We start from the raw sequence: 13,819 nt of genomic DNA on the forward strand, positions 1-13,819 counted from the left end.
GTATACAATATTGGAGCTGCTGAAGGACCAACCTGTGGGTGTGTTCACCGGACTTCGCCGCGGCGGGAAGAGTTCCAGTTTTATTCTAAAAAGCTGTCAATGCCATGTAGGTCTGGTTCCACTTGTAAATGCATCTACACGTGAAAGTTCAAGCGTCCTACTGTAATCAGGACAAGTAACACAGAACGTAAAATTCTAGGAGAGAAGAGAAGGGAGAGACGAAAGAGGAATGAGAAAATCCCCATGTCACATCCTCTACATGTTGCCCACACCTGTAGTAGTGCTTGGTGCAAAGCGCAATTCAGTTAGTGCAAAAATGCAGGACACCGGATGTAGTACCTTAAGTGCCAATTTAGGTGGCGCAGGCCCTGGTGCAGTAGCAGGGTCTGGGTGGACTGGTGTGCTGCCGGATGGAACAGGCTGCCTGCGACTCCCTAGTTTCGGAAGGCAGCTATGAGAGAGAGAGAGAGAGGAGAGCCCGGGTCAATACATATAAGGAAACAGAGGCGCGGAGCAGCCTACTGTGAAAAGGATGTTCGGGGCGGGTTTCGCCGGATGGGTAGAAGTGCTTACCTGAGAGCGGGTGGAGGGAGACAAATACCACATTTGTCTCCGTTATGGCCGGAGCTAACCCTGGTCTCTCGGTGGAGCTGTTCCCCGGAAATAATGTACTGCGCATGCGTGGGTAGTTAGTGAAAGAAATAGAACCCCACGCATGCGTCTAGCAACAGAGGCTCCCGTTGTCATGGTAGCAAACTTGTATGCACGCACTGACGGAGTGGTGACATGTGCGAATGGGGTCACACACAGAGAGACGCTAAGTTGTACCTTTCCAACAAAAGCTTTGAGGCACTGGAAACACATAGGGGAACGATGTGAGATGTCCCGAGATCTGGGAGCGTCCACGTTCGAAAGGATGTATATTATGCATCTCAGGGGCAAATCGAGCGGCGGGCTACTACCGCTATATTTGCCTCAGAGAGACATGAAACACTGGGCATGGCAGTGGTCAAATCGCAGACTTCCTGTAGTGAGTCAAAACGAAAGAATAGACTACTATTCCTGTGAGATGACAAGGCACCTAATGGAGAAACGTGTACCACTGGGCATGGCAGTGGTCAAATCACAGACTTCCTTTAGTGAATCGAAACAAAAGGATAGACTGCTATTCCCGTAAGATGACAAGGCACGCTGCTGATTGGTAACAGAGTGTCTAGAGGGTATGGTCAATCCCTCAGTGAGACCTCACAGGTCTCTAGTTACATTTTAATCCCAAGTCACTTTTGCCTCATTGAGGCCATGTGTCAGTGTCTGGAGTTTGAAAATCCACCAAGCTTCCTTGTGCTTCAGAGCATTTTTGATGTTAGTGTTACCCTCCAGTTTATCAATAACCCACCAGGTCATATCATCAGGGTTGTGGTGTTGCTCTAGGAAGTGGGAGACCAAAGGGGATTCTGTGTTTTACACCGAATACGTGAACGGTGTTCATTTATCCGTTTATTAACTGGTCTTTATGTCTGACCCACGTACCTTAGGCCACAGGGACACTCAATCAGGTATATTGCATTGATGGTTTTGCAATTGGAAAAGTGCCTCAGTGTCCAATCTTTATTGCCAATCTTGAACGTTTTGACTTTCTTGGTAGATTTACACGCTACACATTGGCCGCATGGGTGATGGCCCGAGAGATCCCTCAAGTTCCAGAGGGTTGTCCTGGATGTTTTCTTTAGGAGGGCATGGGTTAGATGGTCCTTAAGATTCTTGGCACGTTTGAGTGCCATTCTGGGTGGTGTTTCATTCGGCAGGCTCAACTGTATTAGTGGCCAGAATTTCCTGATGATTTGCTGGATTTTTGTGGTATTCTGTCCAAACGTAGTTACACATGTTAGTCTGTCTTTTTCAATGCTCCTGCCCTTGGGAGCAAGAAGGCTTTCACGAGGAGTGTATAGTGCTCTTTTACTGGTATTTCTTACCAGTTTCTTCGGGTACCCTCTTGCTCTTAGTCTTTGCTCAAGGTCCGCTGCATGTTCTTTGAACTGGTCTGTTTCCGTACAGTTACGTCGAACCCTTAGGAATTGCCCATATGGCAAGTTATTCCGTAAATTACTGTGGTGGTTGCTATTATAATGTAATAGCATGTTCCGGTCTGTTTCTTTTCTGAATAGATTACAATAAAGTCTGTCTTCATTAACTTCTATTCTCAGATCGAGGAAGTTGATATTTTCATGGCTGTAGTTCATAGTAAATTGAATTTCTTTAGTTCGAAGGTTCAACCATTTATGAAATTCATCGAGTGTTGACGTTGTTCCATGCCAAATAAAGATGATATCATCTATATACCTGAACCAGTTGGAAATGTGGCTCAGGTATGGGTTCTGTGATGTAAACACATATTTTTCTTCGTAACTGGCCATGAAGATAACCGCCAGACTCGGAGCAAAAGAAGCTCCCATGGCTGTTCCGTTGATCTGTATAAAGTAATCATCATTAAATGTAAAGTAGTTCCTTGTCAAGGCCAATTCCAGAAGTTTAACAATAAAATTGACTGGAATCTGTTTGTCTGTCAGGTGGTGAGTAAGATGGTCCCTGATGCATTCTATAGCAGCTTCCTGCGGGATATTGGAATAAAAAGCTGCAATATCCATGGTGACCAATAGATCTGTTGGCTGGTTGAAGGGAAGGTTCTCGAATTTATTGATAGTGACCATCGTATCCCTTAGGTATGTTCTTGTCAGCTGGCTCAGTGGTTTGAGGAAATGATCTATGAATTTACAGATCGGTTCCAAAATGGAACCACACCCGGAGACAATGGGTCTTCCTGGGGTGTTTGTAGCATTCTTATGAATTTTGGGGAGGGCATAAAAGGCTGGAATTCTGCCCTCCGATGTATTAAGGTATTTTTCTTTTTTGTCTGTGATCCAGCCTTGCTCCAAAGCGAAGCTGGTTATTTCTTGAATGGTGTTTTTGATGTCCAATGTGGGGTCTTTTTTTAATTATTTTGTAGTTAGTAGCATCATTCAGCAATGTCAGTACCATTAGTTTATATTGGCTGGTACTTTGGACAACAATCCCACCTCCTTTATTGGCACTCTTTATAATGATTTCAGTGTTGTTCTCAAGTTCTTTGAGTGCCCTCCGTTCTGCATTAGACAGATTATGACGTATTGACATGGGCTTATTCTGTAATTTACTTACTTCTTTGCAAATGCATTTTTCAAATGTTCTTACCGCATCCGGGATATCACTGTCACTTGGGGTAAATGAGGACTTGGGGTGTAAGCCGGTATCTTCTAGTTGACCATCATATTCCGAATCCTGGAAGTGTATCTTAAGACGTATGGTCCTAAAGTACCCTTGGAGTTCTTTATCCAGGATGAACCAGTCTGTAGGATTGGTAGGTACAAAGATAATCCTTTGGCGAGAACAGAAAGTTCTGGCTTCGTAAGGATAGCGTTTGATAAGTTAAACACTGGTATCTCCTCTACGGAGTTTGAACCTAGCGGCGGCTGCGCCGTCTCGCTCTGTTGGGTCTCCAAGGTGGATATTGGAACATTGGCATTGGTGGGGGGCCCCAATACGGTCCTTGGGGCCCCCCTTGGCCTAAAAAAGGCGGTGGTCGAGAGAAAGGAGGGAAAGGCATGTTCCTACCTGGCATCTGAGGGCCAAAGGAACTGTTAGGATCTCCCTGGCTTGATCCTGAGCCAGAGCTGGATGTATCACTAAAGGAGACCCATTTTCTTTTTTGTTTAAATGCTGCCGTATGATTTTGCATCCTTTCTTTTTCTTTATTTTCTTTGTATTCTGGATTCAGGTATGGATATACGGTTTCCAACTTAAAGTTTTTTATATCTTTTGCCAATTTCTTATGCTTTTTTTCTAATGTTTCAGACATAAATTGGTCCATGGTGGTGTTAATCTCTTTAAGTTTTTCTCTAGCATTGTCAAGCAATGGTGCTGGTGCTTCTGTGTCCCCACTCCCATAGAGTCCAAAAGCACTCTATGGGAATGGGGACTTACAATTTACCAGCACCTGACTTCCCAGGCCACCGGACTTGTAACAGCCCAGTGGCCCCGGGAAGGGAGGCGCTGGTAAATTTGTACGGGTCTGGCAGCAACCCACCGGTAGCACCAGCAGGGTTACTGCCAGAGCCGTTATGAGGCCCACTGTTAGGTGATGTGCTAATTCCAGAGATAAAAATACATAGAAATGTTGATAATGCTTACATCCTTGAGATGAATTAAAAGATGAATATGATGTACATTGAGTAAAAAGCAAAAGGAAAGAACTGAGCTGAAAACTATGACACTTCAGAAATCAATAGTTGACTGACCATTACTTGGAGAAACTGATGAGGCGATTCAACAACTAAGGTAAAAAGCGGATGGATGCGGATATCCATTATAAGTTGCAGAGATGTTTTCTTGCTAACTTTCAAGGTGTTTATAAACGCTTAGAATAGTGGTTGTGTATGTTAATGTTTGACGTGTTTGGACCCACCCACTCAACCTCTATCTGAATGTTCCACGTTTTCATTCCAAACCAGAGAAGCCCCCTTGCGAGCACAGGGTCACAGCTGCGAACTGCCATTGATACCAGAGGAAGGATGGATGTGGATGAGGCGAGCGTAAAAGGCCCAGAACATGGTCAAAGGACACATACATATGTTGATTGCAGGGATGGGGATCATCAAAGGGGAGACTGGAGACACCGGGTCTGGGGTGGCCATGTGGTCAATGGTCCCTATGCGAAAGAACCTTTTGAGCTGTCATGGTATTTGGCACCTTGTTCGTTCCCACCCATCCAGCCCTCTTGCGAGTGCACAGTGACAGGTATGAACTGCAATTGATACCAGAGGGGGGATGGATGTGGATAAGGCGAGTGTAAAGCCTAGAACATGGTCAAAGGACACATAGATATGTTTATTGCAGGGAAGGGAGTCTGTAGACACCGGGTCAGGGGTGGTCATGTGGCCAATGGTCCCCATGTGAAAGAGAACCCTTTGAGGTGAACATGGTAAATGGCACCTTGTTCGTTCCCACCCATCCAGCCCACTTGCAAGCGCACGGTCACAGGTGCAAACTTCCATTGATACCAGAGGGGGTGCTAATAGCACCTTGGTCCACCGCCTATCGTGTAATGAGGCCCTATGTGTGATAGCTTTCAGACACTCTTGGATGTTTAGCACTTTGTATGTTGGTTCTTGCAGGCTTAAACATTTGAGTAAAAAACAAAACCACATGCAAGATTATGCAAAGGTAAGAAATGGGATCTGACAGACGGAGACTTCACCAGATGAACTGGCAGGCCTTTGCCTGCAGCCTCGACAGCCAGAACTCATATGATGTGCAGTATATTGCCCTCAAGCATGTTTGGCCTTCCGTAAGGCCACGTCAGACTATCAACTGCTCTTAAAAAAACCTAACCTGGATCCTCTTCTACCTGCTATCTTCTGCCAGATTTCTCTTCTATCCTTTTCTATGTAATTGGTGGAATATTTGGTCACTCCCCTTCTTTGCTCTTTTCTCGAGGGCTCCCACTCTTTGAATCCCTTCCAGTCAGGGTTTAGGTGCAGATAGTAGATCAAGGAGGCATCGGTCCTCTGATCCTCCTTGATCTCTCTGCGGTGTTTGACACCATTGACCAATCCATCTTGGTCCAGAGACTGGCCTCTGTGGGGATCACCTTGACTGGTTCTCTTCTTTCCTTACTGACCGTTCTCAGTCGCTTTTTCTTTCTCTTTTTACTTCTGGTCCTCTCCCTCTTACCTGTGGGGGTCATTAGTGTTCTGCTCTCTCCCCTCTTCTCTTCAATATCTATATCTTGCCTTTAATTTCTCAGATTTACTCCTTTTGTTTTCGGTGTTATTCATACGCTGACGACACCAGATCCTTATGTGATTGGATTTGGAACTCCCTGCTACGGCTGGGCGCTGCTGCCGCTGCCTTTCTTTGATCTATGTCTGGATGTGCCAAAACTGGCTCTGATTCAATTGTGATAAGACTGAGGTCTTGATCCTCAGGGCCTCCCCTGAGGTTTCGCTTTGGTATGCTGCTTTTTGGCCTCCGCTGTAGTCAAAAACTTAGGGGTTAAGCTCTCTGCTTCTCTATTGATGCTGCCTCAAGTGAGTAGTTTGTCGAGGGGTCGATTTCAAACTCTGCACTTTGTGTAAAGTTCTCTCTTTCCTTTCCCTGGGGCTTCGCCCTATGGTGGTCTCTTCTCTAGATGCAGGCTCACTTGACTACTGCAACTCACTTTACTTGTCCCAGCTGGGCTATCGTCTGCGTAGCCTGCAGCTCCTGCAGAACTCGGCAGCTCGGCCAGCTAGCGCGGCCTCTCGTTATGCTTCGGTTGCTGGTTCTTCAGTCCCTTCACTGGCTCACTGTGGCTAGCCAGGTTAAATTTAAGGCACTGGGCATCATTCTGAGGTTGGCGGTAAGGGATTAATGGCACCGGTAATGGTGCCAGTGCCATTAAGCCCTTAACGCCTCATTACAAGGTTCTTTAGCGGGTTCCGCTAAGGGCAGCTGGTTTTTCTAGGCGCCCTTAGTGGGAGCCGCTAAAGGACCAGCATGCTAACAACGGGCCTGCATGGTCCCCTTTCCCATTGAGCCCTATGGGGGCTCGAATGGTGACGGGGATGGGTTCCCTGAATATGGAAATACCGGGTCCTCCAAGGTTGGAATGGCCCGGTAATTCCCCGTTCAGGGAACCCAGACCCGGTATGGGGTAAGGGGGTATCCATGGCGCTAGTAGCGCCATGGCTACTTTCAACCTTATAATGAGGCCAGTGTGTATTATGTACACTGTGCCTTTTACAAAACTGGCCAGGAACACTTGCGGGAGAAACATTGCCGCTATGTTCCATCACACCCTCTGAGGTCTGCTAACACGGCTTGCATTGCCAGACCTCGCGTTAGGTGCATTCGCCTGGGGGGGCGCTCCTTTTCTGTCTCGGCGGACCTGATGTGGAATTTGCTTCCCCTGTCTCACCGCCTTTTAGGACAATGTATCCTTTAGGTGCACCATTAAAACCTGGCTGTGTGTAGCCCAACTTTGGGTAGCAGTGTGTTTCGTCCATCCGCGCGGTCTTTTGCCTTAGCGCCATGACGAGGATTTCTAAACTGCAGAGCACATGGGTAAATACCAGTCCATTGCATATTTGCATATTTGGCTGCCACTCGAAGGACTGCCTGACTTCCCAAAATTAGGAATTTGGAAAGCAGGGATGGGCAATGCAATTCAGAATTAACTGCTAATGTGTGGCAGCGTTCAGACACTCCTGGATGTCTAGCACGTTGTTTGCTGGTTGTAGTCTTTAACCTTTCGGTAAAAAACTAAACTACACTCAAGATTAAGCAAAGGTAAAGAAATGGGGACACAGGGACACTTGTCAGCTGTGAAGTAGGGGCAGGGTGTGTCCGATATTGACACTCCATTGAGGATGAACGTTGTGGGTGTCCACCGATACCACAGGCTTTAAAGGAGGAGCATGCCCACATGAAGTAGTCGGAACATGTGGATTGCACCGTCTGCAACTGTGCAGTGTTAGGGCTGTGCTCCACGCTGCAGGGAGTCTGACAGGAGTTTAGTGGAGGTCTCGTGCTCCTCGCTCCGGATCTCGGATGTGAGAGAGCGCGTGCAGCCTGCATCTGGGAGAGAGACTGGTGCCTCCTGCATCCTTCCCGCCCACAGGTCTCGGCCCAGCCCACCTCCTCCCGATGCACGCTGACTGCGAGCAGTAGCAGCCGGGCGAGCTGCCGCCAGCCTCCCTGCCCTGACTAACACAGGACACACACACACAGGTCTCTGGGAAGCCGGGAGCCGGGCATAGCAGCGGGAGCGGGACTTCGCCGGAGCGCTTCTGACTGAGGAGTGAGGAAGCAGCGGGCAGCCTGGGAGGGGGTGCAGCCGGGTCCCGCTCACTCAGGGCCGGTGTTGAGCTCAGCCTTCCTCTTCACAGCTGGACCTGGCTCAGTAAGTCACCTGACTGCACACAGCTATAGCCCATGATATGCAGGGACTTGCAAACCCTCTCTCCAGCCAACACATGTTCCCGTTCATCAAATGTGTCTCGCGCTCTGCCTGTTTGTTCTTAACTTTCTGACAACACTTTTCTCTTCTTCTTGAGATGTTTCCTTACCGGCTCTTTTTTTTTCTTCTTCGCTTTCTCTTTGTACGCTTTTTTTTGTTTTGTTTTCATTCTTCCTGGCCTCTCCATGTGTCCATCCATGGGAGTACACGCATTGCGTGATGCCCTTTTTAAATTATTGCTTTCACGTGTGGGTTGTTTTGGTTGCGGTGAAACTTTTTCCACGAGCTGTTGAATCTGCCTTTTTTTTGGGTAGGTACCGACCATACCAATTTAGCCCGTTTTTCATTTTAATTGTCTTCTTGCAATGAGCCACCCCCAGCCTCTGAGCCTTTAACACAAAGTATATTTTGATTGCAAAGGGGGCCAATGTATTAAACAGGGTGGGGAGGGGCTGAAAGTAAGCGCACAATTTCCAGAGTAACGCGCTGCCCTCGCCAAAGAGGAACCGTTTGGGAGTATGGTTAAATAGTATATATTGCAGCCCTCAGACAATACCCCTGTCGGTCGGGTGTGAGTGGCTCGCCCAGTGGTGACGCCTTCCTTATACTCGTGCTACTTTTTGTCATGGGATGTTACATACGAGGGGAACACAACACCTAAAAGTACCAGGATGGAAAGCTAACAGACGCCTGGGCGCTTGGCACGGGGCCACTTAAGATTTCTGCTGTTGTGTGATGTGTGGTTGAAAGGCAAGGACGATACGTATCGCCTGCATCCCGCACCGCAGAGACAGGACACTGCAATCATACGAACCAGTGCCTCTCTATCTCCCGTCAAACAGTGGCGGCACACGGTGTAAGTCTTAAGTGGCTGGGATTTGTTTGGGCTAAACCTATTGCTCTCCGCTGCCAGCTGGCCCCAAGCCCAACGGCCCTTCCACAGCAATTAAGCAGTAATGATATGCTACAGGTAACAAAAGCGTCCATTTATTATGGATGGGCTTGGTGCAATCCCCACAGCGGCCGCTTGGTGGAGCCTGCCGTCATTGCTTTCAAGCACCAGCATCACCCACAGATCTGCTGAGCCAATGCGCAGCGTTCTCTGGATGGGCGAATGCAAGTGCAGCAGAACTGCAGCAGGTATGTAGAAGTTGCTATGAGGATGAGCACCACAGCCCTCCCCTCCATGTGCGTGCTTCTAACACGAGCCGCTGCAAGCCAAGCTCTTGCAAAGCCTTGATGGGCATATAAGCATGCATGGCCATCGCTACTGTATTCTCCAAACTGGCCGAGCGATTGATGTTTTTTTGCGACACTCTGACATACGTGTGTCAGAGAGCTCACTCTGTTCCATGGCCTGTGTGATGAGCTCACTGTATTCTGGTACTTGTAGTGCCTCAACAGCCATTGGTTAAAGCAATGCTACTACAAGAAAGGAAGCCAGCAGACACTGTGATTTGGAAGGACTTTGGACCAAACTAGAAGCGACAGGGTGGGTGGGACCCATGGACCCATGAGAAAAATATTTGAAAAAAAGGTGCTAAACGGAGAAAGGGGCGGGGGGAGGTTAAGATACCCTAGTGTGCAATGTAGATTGCTACACTACGAGACCTGAATCCGTGATCGAGGTGTGTTTAAGATGGCAGGTACTGGCTTCATATAGCGCTTACTGATTCCTAGCATGCAGCGCTTGCCCAAGATCACAGCGACTCAGTGCAGTGGTTTCCCTTTGCTAAGAGATTCGTTGAGGAAAACTGGATAGTAGCAGATAAGGGGATTGAACAATCGCTGCTAACCCTCGCGCCTAGCACAATTCTAATTACAGCGTATAGAGTCTGCTCCCACTGCCTCTCTCCCCCTTTTCCAGTTGTACAACTTTGGACAAACCTACTCCAGTCCACGGCAGTATTAAATGAGCACGTTATTGTATAGCTGCCAAGTGTCTCCTAGCACCTTCAGTTAGTCCTGGCTCTCCAGCCTCCAGCACTGTGCATTCTGGAACTTGTAGTACCATGTTTGATCACTGTAATTGAGCATCCAAGTCCCATCAACTCAAAGTGCAGTGGGCTAAAACGTCACGATTGGCTGAAGGGCTGTCCAATCCCGTCACCGCCTTTGGGCTCGTGCCATGCTATCCGGGTGTGGCATTGGCCCCATTTCTGCCAAGTGACCCCATATCCCGTTGAACAACTTCAGCCAGATCTTGCTTTTTTAGGCGACATCATTTGGCGTATTTCTTAATGACAGACATGAGGCTGCGAGTCCCATAATGGAAAGTGCGGTTGAAGGATGCAGTACTCCATGTTGCCGCACACGCATGGGGGCGCTTTGCCGCCCTGTGTTGTGAAACCTGTAATTTCGTATTCATCGCATTTACTCCAGCTCCACTTGTCCCAAAGGGCACGCTCAGTGCCATACACGTTTAGATGAAACATTCATTGTAGAAAACCTAAAAAACAAACAGATGCATACAAGACAAGATGCAGAGCTGAGGCACTTGCAGAAGTGGCCGATTTCTGGAACCCGAAGTATATTGGTTCCCAATGAAAAGATGACATTAAAGGAGCCAACCTTGAAGTTCCAGAAGCCCGAGGCTACAGCAAAAAAGGCCCTGCCTCTAGGACGTTCTTTTTTGGCGATTAAATAAAGCCATGGATGGACTAGGCTGGAACATAGACCTGGGTACCAATACAACGTGGTCGACAAACGAAAAATAGTTTTCCATTACTATTTCCTGCAGCCATATGGACGTTTTTGGTACCATTCGTAGCAAATGGCTCTTTTTAATGCATATTGGGTGAATAACATTGAAACAAAGTACAAACTGTCAAGAGCAGTAACTAAAAAAGGTGGGGCACATTATCCCGGAAAAGTGTCCCACACATGCCGGATGGGCCGTGCCTGGGGGCATTGCCCTATAGGCCACTCAAACCAGTGCTGTCATTGGGCCGGATCTTGACGGATCTGGGTTCCGTCCTGGGTCTCAAATCCAGCTCCCCAATCCTGGGGAATAATCCCTGTGCACTTTACATTTATGTTCGAATGGTGTGATGCATTGCGTGTTCCTGTGGGGGCTGGCATTTGAACCGTGGTCGCTAGGTTTCAGGGCGAGACACTTACACGTTCACTTGAGGGTCTAAGCAGGAGTTGCACTGTACAGGAAATATTGCATTGATGTGCATTAGGGGATGAGGGGGTTAAAAGGTGTGCACATTAAGTACTTTGCTGACATTATAGGAAGTTCTGCTATTTTCCAGCTGTTCATGACTAATCTTCTGAGGGGCTCAGAGGTAAATGTTTATGGGGTGACTAAAATAACCTACCGCCCCACAACACACCCCGCCACGCTAGGAGGGATACCCCAGTAAAACAAAAAAATGACATTTCCACCATTGTTTATCCTAAAACGCACAAATCCGCACTGCGGGAGAATTGCACCCTGAACTGTAGCTTTTGATGAAGGTTTGGCTTTAGGGCCTTGTAAACCAGGCAGCCTCGCCTGACCATGATTCTGGTCCCATGGACTTGCCTGATGGAGTCTTTCTTGATTTTAAATGCAGAGATGCCTCTGTGGGACGTCACTAGCACATCTCCCTGCTTTTTAAATTTTGGCTCATGTGGGTTGCCTTGGCATCACTCGATGGTCGAAAACTAATGGTATAGAAACATAAGGCAGAAACGAGCAGTGAGCCATGCGCACCAGTTATGATATGATAGGTTATTTATAACGCGCTTAATACCCAGAGGTTTCTAAGCGCGGACCCGTGGATCGAACCTGTGGTGCTCCGTGACGTCTAACCACCAAAGCGAGCACGTTGCTCCTGAGCTATCCTCCCGAGTTTTCGCGTTTGGTGTGCCTGGTGCTTTATTCACAGCTCCCCTCCGAAAAAAGCAATGCTTTTATGGAGGCAGTCCTATAGTCGTCCTTCTGTATACTGGAAAGAGAGGACCTACTTTACCCCACTTTAAAAGCGGTGAACTCTAGACCACTATGTGGCCTCCTGAGTAAGTATGGCAACGTGGTTCTCCTGCTGCGTCGTGTGATGCCGGGGGAAGGGCCGGTCAAAGGGGTGCAAGGCGAGGTCTTCACACCCCAGCGCCTCACTCTCCTGTCTGCCTCCCACCCTGGAAGGCTGCCCACGGCCGGAGGACTCCACAATGTCTACTCGCCTTATGCCGTGCAGAGGCGTCGCAGGGAGTGTATGTGAGGGCTACAGCCTTGGGTGTTTTTGTTGTAGCCCCGGTTATAAGCTCAGGGGCTACAACCAAAAGGCTAGCTAGCCCGAGTCCCGACATTAGCATAGCCCTGGATCTTTTACAGGCCTATCAACAAACCTAATGCAACCTTTGCAGTGGCAGGTGAATGCAGACATTCCAATTTCCTCTCCTATTGGAACCCTCCTATTTCCTGTCCTGCATTTCTAGTTCTTTCGTTAGTGGCCCCAGACCAGTGGCCGACGTGAGCGGGAATGGTCAGGAACAGCGTTCCACTACTTTTATTTTTTATTGTCAACAGTTCTGCTACTTTTTGCAGCCATTTCCATCACCCTGGAACAGTTTTTTTTTTTTTTTTTTTTAATTTTTTTAATGAAGTTGAAGCACACATCTCCCCTTTACCACCCAATAGCAGTTACAGCTAAACTGAAATCTGTTTCCAATCAATTGTCTGTCAACCAGCATGGCTGCAATCCTTGAAAAATGTTTTGCACTTTGCCCCCTTCTGGTTTACTCTATCCGCCGACGCAGTGGTGGAAATGGAAAAAAGGTGGTGGGGGATCCCACAACAGAAGGACTGGGTTTGGGGAGGAGTTTGGGGGGGCGATGCTCGAGGGGGCATAGTCTAGAGGGGGCGGGGCTCGTAGTGGACCCCCAGTAATGCTGGAATACTTTAAAAAAAAAAAAAGGCAGCATTGCCTTTTAATGCTGCCGTCGCGGGAACCACTTATTTTTTTTCTCCGTTTTTTAAGTATTCCAGCACGGTTCTTGGGCGGCTGACTGGTGCCGGATCTCGGATCCGCCAAGAGCCTGCCCAATGACCAGTACTGCCCTGACGGGGCACAGTTCACTACTTTTTTTGGTGCACTTCTACCACTGTTTCACTAAATCCCATGGGAAGGCAGTGTGGAAAGCCTGGCCGCTGGCTGGTGCTTCTGTGTTGGAGAGGGAGCAAGTATGCTGTACCTCTTTCCCGCGTTGCGCCTGGCAGGGTGCCAGTCCTATAGCATATGATGTCCATACATGGTGGGAGTGCTTCAATATATGGTGAACATTCCTGGCAACTGTTGTGGGAGCTTGGGCATATGCTGAAAAAACCTGGCCTATGGTGCGAGTCCCATATCATACGGTGTTGAAACACTTGTGTATAGGCGCGTTATAAATGCCATATCATATCAAACCTGGCTCCTGCTGTGAGTCCCTAGGGAACACCCCTGCAGATGTGCTGAATCTGATGTTCGTGCATTGGACATGGTTGCAGTAACAGTGCATTTGGGACATCTGGAAAGTGAGGGTACCCTGGCAGTGGCCCATTGCTTGGCATATAGTGTGAGTAATTGGTCATACTATGGCAATGCCAATCAACTGATGGGTGTTCCTAGGCAGACCATGGCAATGCGTGGCAAGTAGTGGGCATACTTGGGCATTTGATGCAAGTGATGGCAATAGCTGGGAAGTGGTTAAAGTACCTGGCCATCCATTGCCTGGCAATGCGGGGAGTACCTGATGAAGACATTTATACACCTGGCAAGCGATCGAAGCTCCTGTGGGGGTGTCTCTTTATGTGGTGTG

At 48.1% G+C, this 13,819-nt stretch overlaps 1 protein-coding gene across 2 annotated transcripts in view; it reads left to right on the forward strand.

Moving 5' to 3' along the window:
- The first annotated feature begins 7,706 nt into the window (after nucleotides 1–7,706).
- The window catches only part of MYLK (myosin light chain kinase), a 1,914,870-nt gene continuing 1,908,757 nt past the window's right edge, over nucleotides 7,707–13,819 (forward strand). The window contains exon 1 of one of the 2 annotated variants that reach the window (XM_069616671.1): nucleotides 7,707–7,975. The gene's annotated coding sequence lies outside the window, so the exon portion shown is untranslated. The remainder of the gene's footprint in view (nucleotides 7,976–13,819) is intronic. The other variant, XM_069616673.1, reaches the window with a different exon arrangement.

This window comes from Ambystoma mexicanum, chromosome 9, assembly GCF_040938575.1.
Source record: "Ambystoma mexicanum isolate Mex_15411 chromosome 9, UKY_AmexF1_1, whole genome shotgun sequence".
In the NCBI taxonomy this organism is placed as follows: domain Eukaryota; kingdom Metazoa; phylum Chordata; class Amphibia; order Caudata; family Ambystomatidae; genus Ambystoma; species Ambystoma mexicanum.